The sequence below is a fragment of the Zootoca vivipara genome, chromosome 3 (assembly GCF_963506605.1).
Source record: "Zootoca vivipara chromosome 3, rZooViv1.1, whole genome shotgun sequence".
NCBI classification, from domain to species: Eukaryota; Metazoa; Chordata; class Lepidosauria; order Squamata; family Lacertidae; genus Zootoca; species Zootoca vivipara.
The window spans coordinates 113144227-113170213 of NC_083278.1; the positions used below are offsets into that span (position 1 = coordinate 113144227).

Here is a 25987-nt window from a genome sequence, read left to right on the forward strand (position 1 = left end):
TATAGAGCTTCCCTCCCTTTCCCCCCCTTTTTTACACACACAGTTCCGTATAATGTCATATTCCATATCTGTAATCCAATTTCTTCCCTCCTCGCTTAAAGAAATATAATTTTGAAGTAATATTCAAAGGGAGGGTTGGCAAATCATAAATGTAGAGAAAAAAAACTTTATATAAAGAAACCGTAGGCTCCCCTCTGCCTACACCATGTTTTGCACCGAATGAAGTCTTTCCTCAAGTTCACACCTTAATGACCTTAAGCATTAATGACCAGTGCAGGAAATAATATATAGACAGAAACTTTTAAAACAATAAGTACTATAAAACCATTGAGCTCTGAGTGCATATCATGTTTAATGACATGAATTTTATGTTCTATGTTCTATGAATGTTATGGCTTTCTAAAGAACAATGTGCAATATATATGGTAAAATAACTTTTTGGGGTTCTTCTTGGTGAATAGATTTTGTCATCACATGTAACATGCCAGATCATCAATGCAGAGGGCTTCCGTGTCAGTATATCGTGAATTCCTATAAATAGCTGGGCATTCAGAAGACACAGAACTCTCACCAGAGCATTCTGCCTCACGATTCTGCTCTTGCTGCTCAACTTGAGATCTGAGTCAAGCTTCAACAATGCAACTGTGCTGGCTCTTCATGGTTGCCCTTCTGTTTTCTGGGATGATCATGTTTTCTGCAGGTAAAACATACATTGTAATTAAAAAGATTCAAACATAAATGACAAAAAAACAAAAACAAAACAGGGTTGGAAGTCATGTAGTACCACTGGGCCCATCCATGAGGCAGACTGAAGTAGGTGCCTCAGGTGGCATAATTCAAGAGGCCCCTCTGTGGGCACCTCCATAGTTGCCTCCTGTGCCACTGGACAAGCGAGCAGAAATGGCCGAGGAGGCTTCTGGTTTCCATAGAGATCTCATGGGAGCTGCTTGAGATCTCCCTGGCATGTGGAAGCTAGGCAGTATGGGACACCCCTGTACATGGACATATATTTTAATTATATATACATTAGTTTAAAAGCTATCCTGAATTTCTAGACTACTATTATGCAATGGTTATATTGAACCTGGGACGTTGAACCTTGAAGATAGAAGTTTTTTCTTTAGAAATCTGGACCTCAATGCTCTGGCACTGAGCTATGGCCCTTCTCTGTAATGTGTGCTAAACTGAGGGGCTCTGGGTCGTTCTTTGTTTTGCCCTTTTGCCTGATCTCAGTTCTTAAGGGAATTGAATCATTGTTCTTCTCCACCAACTCCTCCACTCACTTGTCTTTCACATTCTTATTATTTAACATTCTTAAATCTCAAGAAATATCATATTGTAGTCACACCATCTAGGTAAATAGTCACATATTATAAATACCTTTAACAGTATTTCAAAAGGCAATATAAATATCTAGCACTGTCATTATTCAACAGTTATCTTTAATCACAAATTCACTGTTCAATCAAATAATTGATTGCAGAATTTTAGCACAATTCTGCTGTCATTCATAGCATGAGAATGCCATTTGAAACACTGAAGCCTGCAAATGTTGGGCCTTACAATATACTCTACTACACTGAGGAATTTTATTTCTCCTTCCAGCTACCGTGTTTCTCATATTATAAGTCATGTCTTATATTATTTTTTTCCTGAAAAAAACACAGCATGGCTTATTTTCAAGGGATGTCTTATTTTTTAATTAAGTACCGGTACTGGTATCTGTACAGACCACAGACCTGCTCCCACCGGGTCTTCGCGCGCGGCAGGCAGAGGCTGCAGCCGGGTCCTGGGGCTGCGCGCGCGGCAGGCAAAGGCTGCAGCCGGGTCCTGGGGCTGCACGCGCGGAAGGCAGAAGCTACAGCCAGGTCCTGGGGCTGCGTGCGCGGCAGACAGAGGCTGCAGCCGGGTCCTGGGGCTGCGCGCGCGGCAGGCAGGGGCTGCAGCCGGGTCCCGGGTGTCCGCGCGCAAAGGCTGCAGCCGGGTCCTGGGGCTGCGCGCTGAGGCTACAGCCAGGTCCCGGGTGTCCGCACGCGGTGCGCAAAGGCTACAGCCGGGTTCTGGGGCTGCACGCGCTGCGCGCTGAGGCTGCAGCCAGGTCTTGGGGGTTAACGCGGCAGCAGCAACCCTTCTTTGCCACAGACCTTCTTCCACCACCCGGTACGGCTTATTTTCGAGGTATGCCTTATATTTTTCCACCTCAGGAAAATCCTGCCATGCCTTATTTTGTAGGGATGCCTTAAAATATGAGAAACACGGTATTTTCGATTAGCTTTTTTATTATTCTATAAAATGTACGTTTATATTTTTGACACTTGGTCAACAAAAGATGTTTAAAGACTGTTTCAAGGCAAATCTAAAAAAATGTAGTATAAACACTGACAACTGGGAAACACTGGCTTCCTAGCGCTCCAGTTGGAGAACAGCCTTTACCAAAGGTGCCATGGGCTTTGAAGACACTTGAACGCAGGACGCAAGGGAGAAACGTGCTAAGACAAAGGCACACTTTGCAAATCCACACCATGATCAACTCCCGCCCGGAAACGAATGTCCCCACTGTGGAAGGACGTGTAGATCCAGTATTGGCCTCCACAGTCACCTACGGACTCATTGTTAAAACTGTGTTTATGGCCAACAATCTTACTCGGCTACAAGTGATCGCCAAAGAAGAAAACTTGATAATTAACATTCCTATCTTGTCAATCAATTCATAAAGGTTCTCCCTGGATATTTAATCATAAATATAAAATATGGTCTGTAATAGCCATAGACCAGGGAATGGGAAACCTGTGGACCTTGAGATGTTGCTGGAATATAACTCCCTCCATGACCTATGCTGACTGTGGGTGACAACAACATCTGGAGCTAGGCCCCATATTTTCCATTTCCAGAGCTTTTTTCCAGCTTGAACTCACCAGAACGCAGGTCCAGCACCAAGGGCGTACCCACCACGGGGCAAGTTAGGGCAGCTGCCCTACTCTAGAAGCCAGCTGCCCCCCCCTCAGGCAAGGCCAAGCATGGCGGGGAACCAGGGAGCACGGCGCGGTGGGCGGGAACGCCGAACTCGCGCTCCGCTGGGCTGGGCTCCGCCTCCGCCCACCAGCCCTGCTTCTAGGGAGGGGCACAGCCCGGCGGAGCGCGAGTTCGCCGTTCCCGCCCGCCGCGCTGCGCCCTCCCTCCAGCTCCTGGTCGCGCCCTCAGGCAAGGCAAAGCGCGGCGGGGAACCAGAGAGCGCAGCGCGGCAGGCGGGAACGCCAAACTCGCGCTCCGCTGGGCTGGGCTGGGCTCTGTCTCCGCCCACCAGCCCTGCTTCTAGGGAGGGGCACAGCCCAGCGGAGCGCGAGTTCGCCGTTCCCGCCCGTCACGCCGCGCTCTCCCTCCAGCTCCCCGTCACGCCCTCAGGCAAAGCCATGCACGGCGGGGAACCAGGGAGCGCGGCAGGGGGGCCTTCCTGCCCTGGTGAACTCCTGCCTTGCTGCCCCCTTTCCTGGCGCAGCGGCGGCTGCACTATTGCCGGCGCCTCCCCAGCTTTCCTCTCTGTGACAAAGGCGCCCGCCTTTGGCCAGGGTCTTTTCGATTGGGCCATCGCGAGGCAGCGGGAGGAGCTTGGCTCCGTCATCTGCCTGCATGCAAAACCGTGCAGGGGTCGGCAGTTGCTGAGAACAGGGTCGCAAGGAGAGAGGGGCGTCTGCGCGGTTCCAGGTCTCTCTTTCTCTCTCTCTCTCAATCTCTCTCTCAATCTCCCAGCTGGAGGGAGGTCACGCCACGGTGCGCTCTGTCGGGCTGTGCTCCGCCTCTGCCCATCAGCCCGGCGCCTCTGACTGCACTTTCCCCGCCCACTTTGTGGCCCCTCCCCTTCCGTGCCTTGGCCCCTCCCCTTGCCCCCCCCTAGTTTTGATCCTGGGTACGCCCATTGCTGTTATAACTTAGAAGAGAACAAGGAAGGCATGTTTGGTGAGAAATGGCACCTCTTTTCCTAGAAAAATACCCATTCCTAAGCTAGATGAATCAATTAAATATTTTTCATCATATAAGAATGGGCGATTCCACTTCAACAGGCAGCATTTTTAAATTTGGTAGAATATCCTTTAAAAAACTGTGGATGGAAGAACCACATTTTCACCCTTGAGGATGTTTCCTCTAAGAAATACACACAAGTACATCATATACAGTTAGTGCATGCATGCTTACTATGAATTTGCTTCCATGCAAATTTATTGAAATCCAATCTATTCGTCTTCTAAAAGTCACACAGTGAATTATATTTCTTCAATTGTGTGAGAATCCTAATTAAAATAAATTTGGGGAAATAAGGAAAATACTTTAGTGAACTGAGAATAGGGGACACCAGTACACCAGTCATCAGGGTCCCATTTGGGGACAGCCCTATTTAAAATAAATGTGGAAAATAAGAAAAACCATTTACAGCATTCAATCTCTCTATGCTATTGCACTCTGTACATTTTCTCCCTTTAAGTCACCCTTTTCTTGGCTGTTTAGTCTGCCTTGCATGTCAGTATCTCATTCTCCTTATTTATCTGTCTAAATTTCTTGCCATTTCCCCCTCTTACAGGCACTTTCGGAGCGGCTTGTAAACAAGTGGGAGGCACTTGCATTAATCCCTTACTCACTTTAAAAATGTGCCTCTCGATACACCATAAGTATAACGACTGTTTTGGTCAAAAACTGTGCTGCAAGTAAAAATAATGTGCAACTCCAGGCCCGTGCATGTTTCTTAACCTCGACTACCTGAAAAAAGAGATGGATCTTCAGTTGGGGAAGCCAAGAAAGCTTATTTCTGTTCATCACAGATAAAGCAGTGTATTCCACTCATTAAAACATGTAAAAAAAAATGCAGGTGGGAAATGGATTTTTAAAATATGTGTTGCAAGAAATGATTCCATCCCAATTACATTATAGAATGTTCCTGGCGTTTCCTGCTCAGCTTTGAGCTTTCTCAAAATTCAAGTAACAATTGTTGTGGTGAAGAGGCTTCCAACTGTTTTTTTGGATTAGCTGTCTTAGGAAAATAGTTTTCAAAGGCACTTCTGAGCAACACACTACTTGAGTTCAATTTGGAGACTCTGAGAGTGTGAATGATCATGGCCAGTGTTTCTATCCAGACAGGACCATGGCTGAAAGATTGTCCCCAAGCAGCTGATGTCACTTATATCCCCAGTGACACAGCTGAATCCAAGAGGCCCCTTGAGCTGGTCTGAGAGGGTTCAACTATATCCAGAGATGAACTCCATGACCTTGGCTAGATGGGTACTGAGACAGGTGCAGAAAAGGATCAAAGACTTCTGAGCACCAGAACTGCATGGAACTCATGGTCCTCCCATGCACACAAAACCACTCCTGTTTACCAAAGAAGCCAAATATACAGTATTTATTCCAGCAGTATCATTTAGGAGTCTGAATCCTTGGTAAATCTCCTGCAAAGCATCCAGATCCAGTTGATCCATCCTATCTTCTCCCCTCCCGCTGCTCATTATCTCCATGTTCACCAGACCAAGTTCAAATTTAAACCCTTATCCAGTTCATTCACAATTCAAGGCACCAGTGCAGCACAATCCCTGTTTCTCCTCAGGTGCAATGAGCGTTGTCAGGTTATGGGCAACCTTCACCAGAGGCTTCTTGTTGAGAAGGCCAGGTGATGCACTGTCCAGACTGGACATCCATACATGCTGCATCCATATTGTGGAAGACATGAACCTTTTAAATCCTTGAAATAATTGGAAAATATATCACAACATGCTTGCAGAGCTTCACATGGTCAGACACCCCTTAGAGGCCCAACAATCACAGTTGTCACCACCTTGGCCAGTTGTGTCATGGCAGAACAGCTTTTCCCTTGCCCGCCAGAGCTCACTGACCAGCACGACTAAGTTAATTTCAGGCCTATGATGAGGACTGAAACCTGATTTGAAAGATTCCAAATAGTCCGCAACCTCCATGTTTGAAGTTGTTCCACAACCACCCGCACAATCAGTAGAAGCTGATCAGGATGAAGATATTTTAATAGAATTATAGAATTGTAGAGTTGGAAGGGACTCCAAGGGTCATCTGTTAACATTTTTTAAATATATATATATATATGTATGTGTGTGTTTTTAGCTTATAACAGTTTGTAGCTTTCTTTACAAATACAAGGAAGAACACATGATTTCCATGAGGGAGTGTGAAAATTTTTACACATCACCTTGTAAGGCAGATGAACTAATGCCAGTATACTGGGGGAAGAAAAGACCACACGTTTCAAAGCAACTTCGTTGGACTGTTCATGTTGTGTGGATGCCTGATGATTGTCTTCCAAAGCAACTACTCTATTCTGAACTTAAAAATGGAAAGCGTAATGCTGGTGATGAACAAAAGAGGTCTAAAGACTCTCTCATGGCAAATCTTTAAAAAATGTGGTATAAACACAGACAATTGGATAATAATAATAATAATAATGATAATGATAATGATAATGATAATTTATTTATACCCTTCCCATTTGGCTGGGTTTCCCCAGCCACTCTGGGCGGCTTCCAACAGAAATATTAAAATACAATAATTTATTAAACATTAAAAGCTTCCTTAAAACACCAGCCTGTGAATTTTCTCCAACTGGAGAACAGCTTTTACCAAAGTTTCATGGAGTTTGAAGATGCTCAAAATCAGGATGAAATGGAGAAACTTGCTAAGAGGAAGGCACATTTGATAAACCCTCACAGTGATCAACTCCCACCCAGAAAGCTTTGTTTGCACTGTGGAAGGATGTGTGGATCCAGGATTAACCTCCACTGTCACTTACGGACTCACTTTTAAGACTGTGTTCATGGAAACTGCAAGGGAAAAATTTGTATGTGGCTAATAGGAAAATATTGGCCACTTCCCTGGTGAGAATTTTATTTTTCTGGAATTTAACAGCATTGACTTTGAGTTTGAACTTGGAATGTGTACTCTGTAGGTCCTAGATTAGATTGATACTTTTTATATTTGAACTTGATAAAGGAGTGCTGGCTATCTAGATTTTTGGATTAATAACACCTGAATCTTCACATTGTGACCCACAGCTAAGCAGGGTAACACTCACTCAACTTGGGGGGGGGGATCCTCGGGAAGGTGAGTGCCTGGAATTAGCTGGAGGATGCATGCTGAGAGAAAGCAACAAGGAGATTGGTGAAGACCAGTGTGTAAGGAAATTCTGACATTAATTGGGATTTATAATTACTTTGGATTTACAATTAATAATTACTTCGGATGAAAAAGAAAAGGACAAAACCACATGTGGCAGGATTTACTGTAGTTGGAATCAGCAAAAGACTGAATTGGACAGAAGACAAGAGGAGCAAGCATCTGAATGACAGTAATTTTGCAACTTTCTTAGCCGTGAACAGCAGTATAATTTTATTTTATTTTCCTTTATCTCTGCCTACCGTCCAATGTATAAGTTTTTATTAGTTTTATAAGTTATGCTGTGTATATTTTGAAACTGTGTTTTCTTTGTGTGAACATTTTGATATTTTGGTTTCCTCTTGCTAGTAGGCTGAGAACTAAAACAAAACTCTGAGAGGTGGCCTTGAAGAACTGATAAGGGTGATTCTGAGAATCCAGTGTTTTGCCAGTGTTTTGAGAACAGATATAAAACTGTAAGTAAGTAAAGAATGGCATCTTCAACTAGAGGCAAAGTCTCCTCAGCTCGAAGAGACTCAGTCCAGGAGGGGAACCCTTCTTCAGAGATGCAAGCCATTTTGGGAGATTTTAAAAAGGAAATGCTGGCACAAATGCAAATACAATTTGACAATGTAAGGGAGGATATGGAAAAGAACACCAAAAAAGTGACAGATAAATTGGATGCTATGGAAATAACAGTTAAAAACTTGGAGACAAAATCTCAAAAAACTGAAAAAGTAACTCAAGAATTGCAGGAAGAACAAGAATTAATTAAGGGGAATATGAGAGGACTATCTGGCAGACAGGACCAATTTGAGCTCCAACTTGCCCTTCTTGAGATGGGGCAAAAATCAAATGTTTTCAGAATAAGAGGTTTGCCAGAGAATGAGGGGGAACAGGATTTGATATCTATATAGCCGAGACAACTGCCAAATGGATGGGGGAGAGCCAGAAGTACCTGGAAGAATCAATAGAGAGTTGCTACCGGGTCCGGTCAAAGGCTGCTAAAGCTAGAAAGCAACCTGGAGACTGTTTGGTAAAAATTACTTCCAATAAAGGTAAGGATGCTATTGTCCAATTTTTTTTATTAAAACAGACCCCAGGTTGATGGCAATCCAGTGGCCATGTACAAGGAAATCCCCTCAATTTTGTGACCAAAATGCCAGAAATTCTGCTGCATAACAAACAATCTGATTAAAGTCAATATAAGATTCAGATGGGAATTTCCAGAGGGAATCTCCTTTAAATACAAGAGCAAAAAATATAGATTGGCAAATGAAGATCAAGCACAGGAATTCTGGCGAAAATATAGCAGGGATTTTGAATTTGACAACCCATATATGGCACCATGTCCTTTGGGACCAGCAGGAGGGCCAGGTGAATATCCAATAGGTGGAGCAGCAGGAGGGGACATAGATAATTTAAATAATCAAGACAAGGGGGAACCTTAGACAAGGCTTTAGGTAAAAACACACAGCAAACAAAATGGCAGATTTAAAGGTAGTGAGTTGGAACGTAAACGGTTTAAATAACAAAGGAGAAAGGAATCAAATACATCATATAATTCTCAAACAAAATTTAGATGTGGTTTGTCTCCAAGAAACGCACATAGCGACTAAACATAAAAGAGTCCTAATTAATAATAAAGAATAGGTTTGGAATTCATAACAGCAGATAAATAAATGAAAAAAGGGGTGGTCTTTTATATTAAATCAAAATTTGAGCCCAAACAAATTTTTAAAGATGATCAAGGAAGAGTAATAGTGGTACAGATCATGGTGTAAGGCAAAAAAGTCCTATTAATAGGAATCTACGCCCCTAATGAGAAAAAAGCAGAATTTTATAAGAAATTAGAGACTGATTTAATGGATTTTGCAGATCAGAAAATGATATTGATGGGTGACCTGAATGGATAGAACAATCAGAAAAAAGGGTACTAAAGAGGATAGGCTCCCAAAAACTTTTTGTGAAATGGTAGATAATTTAAATTTGATAGATATTTGGAGAAATAAAATTTATTAGGTAGGGATATCACTTTCCATTCACATGCATATAAAAGTTGTACACGGATAGATGCAATTTGGATGTCTAAAGTATTAGAATTAAATATACCGGTAAGGAAAGTACAAATAAGGCCAAGAACATTATCAGATCATAATGGCTGATTCTTAGAAATGAAAAATGAAAAACAACCCACTTTTAGATGGAGATTAAATGAAGATTTATTAGATGATCTTTTTTTTTAGAAAAAGCAGAAAAAGTATTAGATATTATTTTGAATTAAATTTAAATAAGGGAATGAATACAGAGACGCCAGTGAAGCGGTCATGAGGGGTCTATTTATTCAGCAAAATATGTATAGGAGAAAACTGAGCGAGAAAAAGAAAAGAGAAATATTAGAGGCATTAATGAAAAAAGAAAAGGAATTAATATGTGAACCAAATAAAGAGCCCATGAAGCAAGCAATAAAATTATTATGAACACAATATTCAATGATCATCAATCAGGAAATAGAGTGGAAAAAGTAAAAGAATGAAACAAAAGCATTTTGAATATGCAAATAAACCAGGGAAATTATTAGCATGGCAACTGAATAAAAATGAGCAAAAATGTACCATAACTAATAATAATAATAATAAAGTTATAGATAATCCAAAAGAAATTACAAAAGGATTTGTTAAACAGATTTATATAGGAAAGGACATGAAAAGGGATGGAGATAGATGAAAATTTGAAAGCAAGTAAATTACTGAAAATTAAAGAAGAAAAATTAGCAATTTTAAATGCCCAGATAACAACACAGGAATTATTAGATGTAATTAAGCAGGCAAAATTAGGGAAATCACCAGGACCAGATGGACTACCAGCAAAATATTATAAGAAATTAAATAATCAATTGCTAAAACCATTACAGGATATAATGAATGAAATTCTAATATCAGGGAAGGCCCCAGAGACATGGAAAGAAGCATATATAAAATTAATTCCAAAATAAGAAGCGGATGTGACTTCAATAAAAAATTAAAGACCGATTTCGCTATTAAATAATGATTGCAAATAGTTTGCCAATATAATGGCTAACAGGAAGAAAATAGTATTGAAGGAGTATATACTTTGTATATACTCCTTCAATACTCTTGAAAAAACATCTGCCGCAGGAAGAAGAAAAGGATTTTGAAGGACTTAATCAACCCAACAAAGTTGAAATTCAACAGAAAGCGAAGGATTTGAACCATGTGCAGCCAGTGAGAGGGGCTACACAGGAACTATGGGGAACTACACAGGAACTAACAAGAAGATCTGGAAGGATGCTTCCCCAGTGAGAGAGGGGAAGCAAAATCCAGGAAATAAACCAACCATCTGGGGAGATAAACAGGGGAAATATTTGTATGGGAAATTAAAGAAAGGGTGGTGGTGGGTATGGATTAAAGCAGGGGTCCCCAGACTTACCGGGCTTCGGGCTGGAGAGCAGGGGAGTGCGCGCGCAGCAGGCTGGAGGGCGGGGGAGTGCGCGCCCGTGCGCATGCGCACACGCACACGGTCGGAAAAAAATCACCGAAAATCGCTTGTGCGCATGCGTATGGGCCTCCCCCGACCCGTAAGTGCATCGGAAATGACCTCTTCTGGGTCAGGAGAGGCCCATACACATGCACACGAAGGATTTTCGGCGATTTTTTGCCGATTTTGAAGATTGCCGCCGCGCCACGCGCCGTATGTGCGGGCGGCGGCAGTGGGTGGCGGGGGTCGTCGCGGGCCGGATTGGGAGGCTAATTGGGCCGCATCCGGCCCGGGGGCCGTAGTCTGGGGGCCCTGGATTAAAGAATCAGTCAGACAGCAGTGCATGGTGAGGGAGGGGGGTGGGCTGAATTGGATCAAAGCTGGTGTGGGGTGAGAATACGGATGAATGTATTAAGTGGATGGATTGAGATGGTCTGGAATTGGAAAGGTATTAATGGAACTTTAACAGATGTTAAAGATAGATTCTCCCTTCCAGATTTTAAACTCTATTATGAAGTGGCCTGTGTTACCTGTTGTTACCTGTATCTGGGATTGGATTAAATTAGGCAACACTGATCTATTAGATCTGGAAGGACATGATAGTAGATTTGGATGGCATGTGTGTCAATGGTATAACAAAGGGAAGATACATAAAGGATTTTACAATCATATAATTAGGAAATCTTTGATAAAAGTATGGGAAAAATATAAAGATTTATTAGAACAAAAAACACTGTGGTGGGTGGCCCCAACAGAAACAATATCAATTAAAACGATAAATATAGAAGGAAAATGACCTACATATAGAGAGATATGTTGATAGAAAGAGAAGGGAAATTAAAATTTAAGGATTATGATGAGATGAGAGAATATGTGCATGATTTGGTGGAACACTGTCAATTAAATGAGGTTTTCAAATAAGATAATAAGAAAGGATTTGGCTAAACCATATCTAGATTCCAAAGAGAAATTGTAGATGATAATAATAAACTCTTAAAGAAAATGTATCATTTATTGTTAGAATAGGAGACTAAAGATCAAATCTGTAATGATTAAATGGGCACAAGATATAGGACACCATATACAAAAGGAAGATTGGGAAAAATTATGGAAAGTTAATTCAAAATTTACTGCTTGCATATTGTTAAAAGAGAATTATGTGAAAATGATGTATCAATATCATATTACACCTGCAAAAATGTCAAAAATGTATAGAAAAAGCTCCAATAAATGTTGGAAGTGTAAAGAAAAGGAAGGTACATTTTTTCATATGTGGTGGAATTGTAAAATAATTAAAAACTACTGGGATATGATTTATAATGAAATGAAAAGAATGTTTAAGATAACTTTTGCTAAGAGACCAGAAGCCTTTTACTAGGCATTTCAGGTCAAGATTTGCCAAAAGATAAGAGGAAGTTATTTATGTATGCTGCAACAGCGGCTAAGATTCTGCTAGCCCAAAGATGGAAAAGTGATGAAATAACAACGAAAGAAAAATAGCAAGAAAATTTGATGGAATATGCTGAAATGGTGAAGTTAACCGAAAGACTAAAAGATAAGGACAATAGAGACTTGGAACCTTAGTTTAAAAGTTAATATGAATATCTAGGACTGCTATTATGCAATGGTTATATTGAACCTGGGACATTGAACCTTGAAGAGAGACGTTTGTTCTTTAGAAATCCGGACCTCAATGCTCTGGCACTGAGCTATGGCCCTTCTCTGTAATGTGTGCTAAACTGAGGGGCTCTAGGTCCTCCTTCTTTTTGTCCTTTGCCTGATCACAGTTCTTAAGGGAATTGAATCATTGTTCTTCTTCATCACCTCCTCCACTTGCATGTATTTCACATTCTCATTATATACCATTCTTAAATCTCAAGAAACGACATATTGTAGTCACACCATATAGGTAAATAGGCACCTATTATAAATACCTTTAACAGTATCCCAAATATCTAGCACTGCCATTATTCAACAGTTAGCCTTAATCAAAAATTCCCAGTCTTCTTCTATGTATCTTCTGTGCAATCGAATGACAGCACAACTCTGCTATCATTCATAGCATTAGAATGTCATTTGAAACACTGAACCTTGCAAATGTTGGGCCTTACAATATATTCTACTACATTGAGGAATTTTATTTCTCCTTCCAGCTCTTTTCTATCAGCTTTTTATTATTCTACAAAATGTGCGTATATATTTTTGACAGTTCAGTAATATTTTGTTGATTCCTTGGTACATGATAATTAACATTTCAATCTTGTCAATTGATTCATAAAGGCTCTCCCTGGGGATTTAATCATAAATATAAAATATGTTCTGTAATGTTCATAGGCCAGGGGATGGGAAACATGTAGACCTTGAGATGTTGCTGTAATATAACTCCCTCCATGGCCTATGCTGACTGTGGGTGACAACAACATCTGGAGCTAGGCCCCATATTTTCCATCCCCAGGGCTTTTTTCAGCTTGAACTCCCCAGAACTTAGATCCAGCACCTCTCAGGTGGGCGGCATTGCTGTTATAACTTATAAGAGAACAAGGGAGGCATTTGTGGTGAGTTCTGGCACCTCTTTTCCTGCAAAAATAGCACTGCCCATCCCTAAGCTATTTGAATCAGTTAAATATTTTTAATCATATAAGAATGGTGGATTCCATTTCAACTCTGTGATTTTGCTTACAAGCAAATTTATTGAAATCCAATCAATTCTTCTTCTTAAAGTTACACAGTGAATTATATTTATTCAATTGGGTGACAATCCCAATTAAAATAAATATAAAAAATAAGGAAAATACTTTAGTCAACTAAGACTAGGCGATTGCAGTGCACCAGGCACCAGGGTCCAATATGGTGACAACCCAATTTAAAACGATAGTGGAAAATAAGGAAAGCAATATACAGCAGTAAATCTCTCTATGCTATCTCACTCTGTTCATTTCCCCACCTTTAGTCACCCTTCTCTTTCTCTTTTTGATCAGTCTGCCTGGCAAGTCAGTATCTAAGGCATAGGCAAACTTGGCAAACTTGTAGTTTTGGGACTACAATCCCCATCATTCCTGACCACTGTTCCTGTTAGCTAGGGGTGATGGGAGTTGTAGTCCCAAAACAGCTGGTGGGCCATTTGCCTATGCATGCAGTATCTCATTCTCCTTATTTATCTGTCTTAATTTGTTACTATTTCCCCCTCTAACAGGAGCTAAAGGACAGCGTTGTAAATATCAGAGAGGCAATTGCATTCCTGCCAAGGAAGAATGCCCTAGCAAACAATACATTAAACCTTCCGACTGTGACAGTGATCAAGTGTGCTGCAAGAAAAAATGATGTTCTGCTCCAGGCCATTGAATGTTTCTTAACCTCAACGACCTGTAAAAATAGGTGGATCTTTAGACGGGGAAGCCAAGAAAGCTTATTTTTGCTCGTTACAGATAAAGCAGTGTATTCCACTCATTAAAATATGTAAAAAAAAATGCAGGTGTGAAACTCATTTTTTATAATATGTTTTGCAAGATATGATTCCATCCCAATTACATTTTAGAATGTTCCTGATGTTTCCTGCTCAGCTTTGAGCTTTCTCAAAATCCAAGTGACAATTGTGGTCAAGAGGTTTCCAACTGCTTTTTGGATTAACTGTCTTAGGAAAATAGTTTTTAAACACACTACTGCATTCCAATTTGGAGACTCTGAGAGTGTGAATGATCATGGCCAGTGTTTTGATCCATACAGGACCATGGCTGAAAGATTGTCCCCAAGCAGCTGATGTCCCATATCCCCAGGGACACAGCTGAATCCAAGAGGACTCTTGAGCTGGTCTGAGAGAGTTCAACCATATCCAGAGATGAACTCCATGACCTTGGCTAGATGGGTACTGAGACAGCTGCAGAAAAGGATCAAAGACTTCTGGGCACCAGAATTACATGGAACTCATGGTCCTCCCATGTACACAAAACCACTCCTGTTTACCAAACAAGCCAAATACAGTGGTATCTCGAGTTACAAACGCCTCAGGTTACAAACGCCTGAGGATACAAACTCCGCTAACCTGGAAGAGATACCTAGAGTTGAGAACTTTGCCCCAGGATGAGAATGGAGATCGTGCGCCAGCAGCGCAGCAGCAGCAAGGGGCACCATTAGCAAAAGCACGCCTCTAGTTAAGAACAGTTTCAGGCTAAGAATGGATCTACCGAACAAATTAAGTTCGTAACTAGAGGTACCACTGTAATTGGTTATACAACAGCGGCAATATTATTAATCTCTATTCATGTTGACCCATTAAATGATTTATAAAACTACAAGGGAGGAACTCAAACTATATCCTTGTTCTTCCTGTGTGTGGCAATTATTCTGTCCACGGTGTTCCTTTGTAAAATGTTACGTCTCTATTTCCCTGGTTGTTCCATCATGGCTTGGGCGAAGCTGATATCCCATTGTTGTTTCAGAAATTTCTCCATTGCTCCATTCCGTGCTTCTTTTGCAACTTTAATAACAGGAGCAAAAGTCCCTCTGTCCCAATAAATAGCCTGTTTTTTTTAATACCATTTCTCCTCTCAGCTTGGAAATAAGAGTGGTCTGTCCAATTGCAGATGACTCAGTAATGAACCTTATCAGTTCCTTGGCAAGTTCACTGAATCCTTTCAGACTTCCATCAAGCTGAAGCTAAATGAGCTATTACAAATGAAATTCAACGTCCTTTTAGGGTTAGTCAGTTCACTCCATAAATAATAAAGGGTGGGGAAGAGTCAGCTCTAAGTTTCCATTGGAAACATGTTGCAATATAGAGCTTCCCTCCCTTTTCCCTGTTTTTTTTTTACACGCACAGTTCCATATAATGTCATATTCCATATCTGTAATCCAATTTCTTCCCTCCTCGCTTACAGAAATATAATTTTGAAGTGATATTCAAAGGGAGGGTTGGCAAATCATAAATGTGGAGAAGAAAACTTTATATAAAGAAACCGTAGGCGCCCCTGCCCCCACACCGTGTTTTGCACTGAATGACGTCTTTCCTTAAGTTCACACCTTAATGACCTTAAGCATGGCTCAACTTCAGTGGGCCGGCTCCTCTGGATCTCTTGACCTCCTCCAGACAGCCCACAGAATCCTGAAGATTTCATCAGCTTAATGCAGCGTTCAGAATTTCCATGCTTTGGTACAATCTGTCTTCTTGAGTGGTAGCAGTCATGGACCACAACACCCAGTGGAGGAAATGATATATAGACAGAAACTTTTAAAACAATAAGTGATATAGAACAATTGAGCTATGAGTACATTTGATGCTTGATGACATGAATGTTACTTTCTGTTCTTTGAATACTATGGCTTTCTAAAGAATAATGTGGAACCTATGCGGTAATTATCTTTTTGGGGTTCTTCCTGGTGAATAGATTTTGTCAGCATGTGTATCATGCCAGTTCATCCATGCAGAGGGCTTACGTGTCAGATTCCCTACAGATAGTTGGGCATTACGGAGACATAGAACTCTCACCAGAGCATTCTGCCTCACGATTCTGCTCTTGCTGCTCAGCTTAGATCTGAATCAAGCTTCAGCAATGCAATTGCACTGGCTCTTCATGCTTGCCCTTCTGTTTTCTGGGATGGCCATGATTTCTGCAGGTAAGACATACGTTGACATTTTAAACATTCGGACATAAATAACAAAAGGGAAAAAAAATGGGGTTAGAAGTCATGTAGTACCACCGGGCCCATCCATGAGGCAGACTGAGGCAGCTGCCCCTGGTGCCCTAATCCAAGGGGCCCCTCTGTGGGCACTTCCACAGGTGCCTCCTTTCCCACTGTAGAAGCGAGCAGAAATGGCTGAGGAGGCTACTGGTTTCCAGAGAGATCTCTTGGGAGCCCCTTATGGAAGCTGCAGCTGCGCAAGCCTGGTAAGCTAGGCTTTGGTAGGGGTGCACAGCACGGGATGCCATCTTCCCGTTTTGCCTCAGGTGGTATTATAAATACCTGTAACATCAATTTAAAAGTTATTCTGAATATGTAGGACTGCTTTTATGCAATGGTTATACTTAAATTGGGACGTTGAACCTTGAAGAGAGAAGTTTCTTGTTTATTATTATTATTATTATTATTTATTATATATACCCCGCCCGTCTGGCTGGGTTTCCCCCGCCACTCTGGGCGGCTTCCAACAAATACCAAAATACATTAAAATATCACAGATTAAAAGCTTCCCTAAACAGGGCTGCCTTTAGGTGTTTTCTAAATGTCAGGTAGTTGTTTATCTCCTTGACCTCCGATGGGAGGGCGTTCCACAGGACGGGCACCACTACCGAGAAGTGTAGCTATGCTTCTCGCAGTGAGGGAACCCGGCTGAACAATGGGGGTGGAGATGCTCCTTCAGGTATATAGGACCGAGGCCGTTTAGGGCTTTAAAGGTCAGCACCAACACTTTGAATTGTGCTCGGAAACGTACCTCAGTGCATAGAAATCCGTACCTCAATGCTCTGGCACTGAGCTTTGGCCCTTCCTTATTATGTGTGCTAAACTGAGGGCCTCTGGACCGTTCTTCTTTTTGCCCTTTGGCCTGAACTCAGTTCTTAAGAGAGATGATTATTTATTTAATTAAACAGACCAGTATCATTTAGTAGTCCGAATCCCTCGTCAATCTCCTGCAAAGCATCCAGATCTAGTAGGTCCATCCTATCTTCTCCCCTCCCGCTGCTCTGATCTCAGTTCTTAAGAGAGATGATAAATTGTCCTTCTCTGCCACCATCACCTCTTTGCTTGCTCTTTCATGTTCTTATACCTCAAGGAGCATTTCAACCCCCATCGTTCAGCCCGGACCCTGAGGTTCTGCTCTGGTGGCCTTCTGATGATTCCCTCACTGTAAGATGTGAGGTTACAGGGAATCAGGCAGAGGGTCTTCTCCGTCGTGGCACCCTCCCATCAGATGTCAAGGAAATAAACAAGTATCTAACTTTTAGAAGACATATGAAGGCAGTCCTGTTTAGGGAAGTTATTAAGGTTTGATGTTTTATTGTGTTTTTAATATGGGGAAACCCAGAGGGATGGGCAGTGTAAGTTGTTGTTGTTGTTGTTGTTGTTGTTGTTGTTGTTGTTGTTGTTATTAAACATTATTAAATATCAAGAAACAACATATTGTAGTCATACCATATAGGTACAGTGGTACCTCAAGTTACAGACGCTTCAGGTTACAGACTCCACTAACCCGGAAGTAGTACTTGGCTTAAGAACTTTGCTTCAGGATGAGAACAGAAATTGTGCTCCGGTGGTGCAGAGGCAGTGGGAGGCCCCATTAACTAAAGTGGTACCTCAGGTTAAGAACAGTTTCCGGTTAAGAACAGACCTCCAGAACGAATTAAGTTCTTAACCCAAGGTACCACTGTAATTCCAAATACAGTGGTACCTCCACTTACGAATTTAATGCGTTCCGAATGCACATTCGTAAGTAAAAAAAAATTGTAAGTTGAATCCCATAGGAATGCATTGGGAGAAAAAATTCGTAAGTCGAAGCAACCCTATCTAAAAATTCGTAAGTAGAAAAAATCCTATCTAAACCGCATCCAAGATGGCGGACGGAGCTCCGTTCGTAAGTAGAAACATTCGTAAGTAGAGTTATTCGTAAGTAGAGGTACCACTGTATCTAGCACTGCCTTTATGCAACCGTTATCTTTAATCAAAAATTCCCTTGTACTCTTCTATTTTCTGTTCAATCGAATAGTTGATGGCAGGATTTTAGCACGAGACTGTTGTCATTCATAGAATTAGAATGCCAGTTGAAACTCTGAACATTGCAAATCAAATGTCGGGGCTTACAATATACACTACTACATTGAGGAATTTTATTTCTCCTTCCAGCTTTTTCCCATAAGCTTTTTTCTTATTCTACAAAATGTACATATATACTTTTGACAGTCTGGAAATATCCTGTTGATTCCTCAGTACTTGATAATTAACATTTCTAACTTGTCAATCAATTAATAAAGGCTCTCCCTGGATATTTAACAACAACAACAACAACAACAACAACAACAACAACAACAAGACCAAACTGCTAATTAAAAATCTAAAAGAATCAGAAAAGAAGGAATTATCTCAATCTATAGATATAGAAATTCATAAAAAGGTGAGATATTTAGGAATATGGTTAACAATGAAAAATCTCAATATTTATAAAGATAATTATGAACAAACTTGGAATGAGATAAAAAGAAATTTAGAAATCTGGAGCAGGATTCTTCCTTGTTGGGAAGAATTGCAGCAATTAAAATGAATGCATTGCCAAAAATGTTGTTCCTTTTTCAAACGATACCGAGAATAAGTAATAATGCATGCTTCAAAAAATGGCAAAAAGAAATCTCAAAATTTATCTGAAGTGGGAAAAGTCCAAGAATTAAACATAAAAAGTCCAAGGATTAAACATAAAAGAAAGAGGAGGCTTTTCCCTTCCAGATTTTAAACTTTACTATGAAGCAGCATGTCTTACTTGGATTCAGGATTGGATCAATTTAGAAAAGGAGGAGACAATGGAGTTGGAGGGACATGACAACAGATTTGGCTGGCATGCATACTTGTGGTATGGGAAAGGTAAAGTACATAAAGGGTTTTATAATAAGAAAATCAGTAATGAAAGAATGGGGAAAATATAAAGATTTACTAGAACCAAAAACTCCAAGGTGGCTTTCTCCTATTGAAGCATCATCACTCAAATTGATAATTAAGAAAGGAACATGGCCCACATATAGAGATTTATTAATAGAACAAGAAGGAAAGTTAAAACTGAAAGAGTATGAAGAGCTAAAGGAGCATGTTCAGACTTGGCTGCATCATAGACTATTAAATGAGATTTTTATGGAAGATACCATGTTTTTCGCTCCATAAGATGCACTTTTTTCATCCTTAAAAGTAGGAGGAGATGTCTGTGCGTCTTATGGAGCGAATGTGTGGTCCCTGGAGTCGAATTGCCCAGGGGCGGAAAGCAGATAGTGCTTTTTAAAAAGAAAAGAAAAGAAAAGAAAGAGCTAAAGGCTAACAAGAGGAAAAGAGAGTTTTGAAAGGAACCCGCTCAGCAGCTGATTGCAATAGACCGGGGAGGGAGATAAGGGAGCTAGCTCCTGCCTGAGCACCTTGCCCAGGCCTCAATTGTTGCCTGCAGAGGGAGGCTGCTTGTTTCTCCAGCGACATGTGATTGGCTGATTAGATTATCTGTCTCGAAACTGTAGAAACAGGTCCCTTTCCTTTCCTAGAGAAGCTGCAGAAAAAACAGGATTTCCCCCCTTTGCTCAACAACTTTGAGCTGATCCTCAAAAATGGAGCTTTCCCCCTTTGCAAACAAAGATGCACAACTGTGAGCTGACCCCCCCCCCCCAAACGGAGATTTTCCCATTTGCAAAAAAAAGCTGCACAGCTTTGAGCTGATCCTAAAAAAAATGGAGCTTTCCCTCTTTGCAAAAGAAGCTTCCTCAAATATTTAATTGGGGGGGGGGGGCAAAGGCACCTAGGCCTCCAGGAGTTGGCTGCTATGCCTAGGACAATTCAAGAAAGCAAAAAAAAAAGTTTCCTTGTTTTCCTCCTCTAAAAACTAGGTGTGTCCTATGGTCAGGTGCGTCCTATGGAGCGAAAAATACGGTAATAAGAAAGGATTTACCTATGCAATCTCCAGATTTCAAAAAGAAATTGCAGTATAGAGGAGAATTCTGAATTATTATTATTTTTTAAAAAAAGCATATAATATATTAAATCTGTAATGATTAGATGGGCACAAGATTTGGGGCATAATATACAATTTGAAGACTGGGAAAGACTGTGGAAACTGCATATTGCTGAAAGAGGGATGCCTTCTTCCCTTTTTGCCTCAGGTGTTGAAACAGTATGGGCCACCCCTGTACATAGACATATATCATAAATACCTGTAACATCACTTTAAAAGTTATTCCAAATATCTAGGACTGCTACTATGCAATGGTTATATTGAACGTGGGATGTTGAACCTTGAAGAGAGAAGTCTTTTCTGGCACTGAGCTATGGCCCTTCTCTGTAATGTGTGCTAAACTGAGGGGATCTGAGTCGTGCTTTTTGTCCTTTGCCTGATCACAGTTCTTAAGAGAATTGATTGATTTTTCTACTCCACCACCTCCTCCACTTGCTTGTCTTTCACATTTTTATTATATAACATTTTTAAATCTCAAGAAACAACATATTATACTCACCCTATGGGTACATATTATAAATACCTTTAACACCATTTCAAAAAGCATTCCGGATATCTAGCACTGCCATTATTCAACAGTTTTCTTTAATCAAAAAATCACTTTCCTCTCCTCTCTATCTTCTGTGCAATCGGATAATTGATTGCAGGATTTTAGCACAACTCTGCTGTCATTCATAGCATTAGAATGCCATTTGAAACACTGTACCTTGCAAATGCTGGGCCTTACTTAGTAGACTACTACATTGAGGAATTTTATTTCTCCTTCCAGCTCTTTTCCATCAGCTTTTAAAAAAATTATTCTATAAAATATATGTATATATTTTTGACAGTTCAGTAATATTTTGTTGATTCCTAGGTACTTGATAATTAACATTTCTATCTTGTCAATCAATTAATAAAGGCTCTTCCTGGATATTTAATGATAAGTACATCATATACAGTTAGTGGATGCATGCTGACTCTGAATTCTTCCTCTAAAAGTCACACAGTGAATTATATTTCTTCAATTGGGTGACAATCCTAATTAAAATAAATTTGAAAAAATAAGGAAAATACTTTGGTCAACTGTCAATGACAGCTCTAGTTTCATTCAATAGCTGTCAAGAGTGATCTGGCAGTAATTGGCACCATTCAAAGTTGGAGTTAACCCTTTTCAGGAAAATAATAATAATAATAATAATAATAATAATAATAATAATAATAATAATAATAATTTATTATTTATACCCCGCCCATCTGGCCGGGTTCCCCCAGCCACTCTGGGCGGCTTCCAAAAAAACAGAAATTCTAAAATACAAAAATCCATCAAACATTAAAAGCTACCCTAAACAGGGCTGCCTTGAGATGCCTTCTAAAGGTCTGGTAATTGTTCTCTTTGACCTCTGGTGGGAGGGCATTCCACAGGGTGGGTGCCACTACCGAGAAGGCCCTCTGTCTGGTTCCCTGTAACTTGGCTTCTCGTAGCGAGGGAACCACCAGAAGGCCCTCGGCGCTGGACCTCAGTGTCCGGGCAGAACGATGGGGGTGGAGACGCTCCTTCGGGTATACTGGACCGAGGCCGTTTAGGGCTTTAAAGGTCAGCACCAACACTTTGAATTGTGCTCAGAAACGTACTGGGAGCCAATGTAGGTCTTTTAGGACCGGTGTTATGTGATCTCGGCGGCCGCTCCCAGTCACCAGTCTAGCTGCCGCATTCTGGATTAGTTGTAGTTTCCGGGTCACCTTCAAAGGTAGCCCCACGTAGAGCGCATTGCAGTAGTCCAAGCGAGAGATAACTAGAGCATGCACCACTCTGGAGAGACAGTCAGTGGGCAGGTAGGGACTCAGCCTGCGTACCCGATGGAGCTGATAAACAGCTGCCCTGGACACGGAGTTGACCTGTGCCTCCATGGACAGCTGTGAGTCTAAAATGACTCCCAGGCTGCGCACCTGGTCTTTCAGGGGCACAGTTACCCCATTCAGGACCAGAGAGTCCTCCACACCCGCCCGCCTCCTGTCCCCCACAAACAGTACTTCTGTCTTGTCAGGATTCAATCTCAATCTGTTAGCCGCCATCCATCCTCCAACCGCCTCCAAGCACTCACACAGGACCTTCACCGCCTTCACTGGTTCTGATTTAAAAGAGAGGTAGAGCTGGGTATCATCAGCATACTGATGGACACCCAGCCCAAACCCCCTGATGATCTCTCCCAGCGGCTGCATATAGATATTAAAAAGAATGGGGGAGAGGACAGAACCCTGAGGCACCCCACAAGTGAGAGCCCAGGGGTCTGAACACTCATCCCCCACCACCACTTTCTGAACACGGCCCAGGAGGAAGGAGCGGAACCACTGCATGACAGTGCCCCCAGCTCCCAAGCCCTCTAGACGGTCCAGAAGGATGTTATGGTCGATGGTGTCAAAAGCCGCTGAGAGATCCAGCAGAACAAGGAAACAGCTCTTACCTTTGTCCCTAGCCCGCCGGAGATCATCAAACAGTGCGACCAAGGCAGTTTCAGTCCCATGATGAGGCCTGAATCCTGACTGGAAGGGATCCAAATGGTCCGCTTCTTCCAGGCGTGCCTGGAGTTGTTCCGCAACCACTCGCTCAATCACCTTGCCCAAGAATGGAAGATTTGAGACTGGGCGATAGTTGGCCATATTGGCCGGATCTAAAGATGGTTTTTTAAGAAGCGGTTTAATAACCGCCTCTTTCAGCGGGTCTGGGAAGGCTCCCTCATGGAGAGAAACATTTACCAACCCGCGAAGCCCATCGCCCAGCCCTTCCTGGCTAGCTTTTATAAGCCAGGATGGGCAAGGATCAAGGAGACAGGTGGTTTGTTTCATTCGTCTAAGCAGCCTGTCCACATCCTCGGAGGTAACAGATTGAAATTGATCCCACAAAATTTGACTAGACAGGACTCTAGCACTCCCCCGCCCCGGCCCTGCTCCCACGGTGGAGTCTACCTCTTCCCGAATCTGAGCGACTTTATCTGCAAAAAACTTTGCAAAATCATTGCAGGAGATCATGTGGCCCGTAATGGGCCCGGATGGAGCAGGTGGTTCCGCTAAATTGCGAACCACCTGGAAGAGTCTCCTGCTGCTGTTTTCTGCAGATGCGATGGAGACGGTGAAGAAGGTCCTCTTCGCCATCGCCATTGCCACTTGGTAGGCTCGAAGTTGAGCTCTAGCCCGTGTCCGGTCTGATTCAAAATGAGTTTTCCGCCATCGGCGCTCTAGCCGTCTCAACGACTGTTTCATTGCCCTCAGCGCCGGGGAAAACCACGGGGCTGTCCGGGCTCCATGCAATCTGAGAGGGCGCTTCGTGTCAGCCCTAAGGAGAACAGCAGTTGGTCTTGTCCCATGAGTCAGTTGCTGAGATTGAAAGTCCCTGCCTCCCGAGGGCTTTTTTGTTTTAAAAAAAACACATTTTAATTGGTTTTTAAACAAATACAAATACAATGACCATTAAACACTTCACACTTACCTTGTTTAAATCCCCATGACTTTCCCCCTAGCAACTGGATACTGCCCCTGCATGCTACCAATATGATGGGAAATATTACATTACATTACATTATTTTATCACATTTATATCACACCTTATAACCATGGCATATGTCAGAGACGTTCCCTTTCTGACAGACGGAATGGAATCCGAATGGGGGGGGGGAGAGAGCCATAGCTGACAGACAAAGAAGAACCCGAATTGGAGTGGGAAGAGCCGGAAAGAAGTAGGAATCTGACTCCTTTACACAGTGAAAGTGAGATAAACTTATCTTGCTCAGGAATGCAGCCTGGCGATTCTGAAAGTAAGAGAGAGCCGAAAGAACAGGATGTCAAAGAGAAAGGGTGAGGGCTGGTAGGACTAGAGTCCCCAAAAGGCCGCAGATTGAATCGTTTAGCCGAAAAGCACATGACAGGAAAAAGGAGGGGAAAGAGGTGTGGAGTACCTTCCTTCCACCCGAAAAAAGAGGCTAGCTCCGGCAACTGACTCCAAAAGTGATGAATGAGTTAATGAACCTCGGGCTGCTGAGCCCTTTAATTGCTGAATACATCTGACGTAATAAAACTGCCAGAGACTGTGTCTTGTGTGGGAGAGCCTACCAACCTGACAGCATACATGGCTCTCTTTCCATTTCAAAAATCTTCCTCACCCTGTGAGGTTGAAACAAAATAAAAAAAATCCTTCCAGTAGCACCTTAGAGACCAACTAGGTTTGTCATAGGTATGAGCTTTCGTGTGCATGCACACTTCTTCAGCTACCTGTGAGGTTGGTTAGGCTATGACTGTCCCAAGGTCAATGAATGTTTATTGTTACGGCAAAACAGCCAGCATACTAAAACCAAAATGTATGCGTAATTATTTACATAAACAATCAATATGGGATTTAACAATCAATGTTACTAATTAAGTGGACATCAAGTCCAAGTCCAAGCGAATAAAAACAAAATTAAAAGTTTAAAGGAACAAGAAAATTTATTATGAGCTCTGGCGGTTTATGACTGTTTGTACAGCTATACAATCTTTTGCTTTCTTTGACTTATGGCTATTGCACAAAATCTAGTTACATTTCTAATAACATATGAATTCCTGACAGACAAGAGGTAACTTAAATAGTATTCTTCCCTACAAGTGGAGTTATGAGAGGGGCTCTGAGCTCTGAATAAAATCTACAGAACATGGCTCACTGTTTCAATTTGACCTCTCTTAATTGTCCCAAGTTCACCAAGTGAGTTTCTTGGCTATACTGTACCACTTTTTCTTAATTTGACCGGGGAGGGGGGGGGAGCATATCTTAAGTCAACTCTCAAGTAAAAAAGAAGAAAGGATTTTGATGAGCTGAGTTCCTTCTAAATATGTATAACAGCATCGAGGTTTGCCTATACGGAAATTAGTCTACTGAAGGAGGCTAAGCTAGCCAATAGACTGTCAAAAATAATATATGCACAGAAACTTTTAAAACAATGGATGCTAATGAACTCTTGAGCGTTGAGTAAATGTGCTTATTGCCAAGACCTTTACTTTCTGTTCCTTGAATGGTATGGTTTCCTGAAGAATAACATGTAATGGATACAGTAATTAATTTTGGGGGGGGGGGGCAGACAGACTTCAGCTTCATGAATAGTTTCTGTCATCATATGCCAAGTGGTTACGCATCAGTATACTGTATCATGAATTCTAATAAATAGGTGGGCAGTCAGAGTCTTCCAGAAGACACAGAACTATCACCAGAGCATTGCTGTTTGACGTGAGATTCAAGTTGAGCTTTAACAATGCCTTTGCGCTGGCTTCTCATGCTTGCCCTTTCTGTGTTGCTTCCCTTTTCTGGAGGTAAGATATGCACTGGAAGTCAAATAAATGACAGAACAATGAAATGGGGTTGGAAGGCATCTTGTGTTCTGTGGCTTTGTCTCCTTGCAGCCTGACATATTCTTAACGGAAAGGTCTAGGAGTGATGGTTAAGGTGATGAGGATGGAGGAGAGGCTGCATTTGCTTCCTTCCCACCCATGCTACCTGTTTGGAATTGGCCCCAGATGTACTTCATCTGTAAGAATTGTTGTTGTTTAGTCGTTTAGTCGTGTCCGACTCTTCGTGACCCCATGGACCATAGCACGCCAGGCACTCCTGTCTTCCATTGCCTCCCGCAGTTTGGTCAAACT

The 25987-nt window shown here is 41.8% G+C and overlaps 1 long non-coding RNA gene across 1 annotated transcript; it reads right to left on the minus strand.

Annotated features, from left to right (window-relative positions):
- Positions 1–272: 272 nt before the first annotated feature.
- LOC118081822 (uncharacterized) lies at positions 273–24233 on the minus strand. The gene is made up of 3 exons (XR_009557253.1): positions 23926–24233; positions 16142–16263; positions 273–694 (listed from the first exon to the last, which is right to left on the minus strand). It is a non-coding gene; the product is annotated as an uncharacterized LOC118081822 (long non-coding RNA).
- Between the last annotated feature and the right edge of the window lie 1754 nt (positions 24234–25987).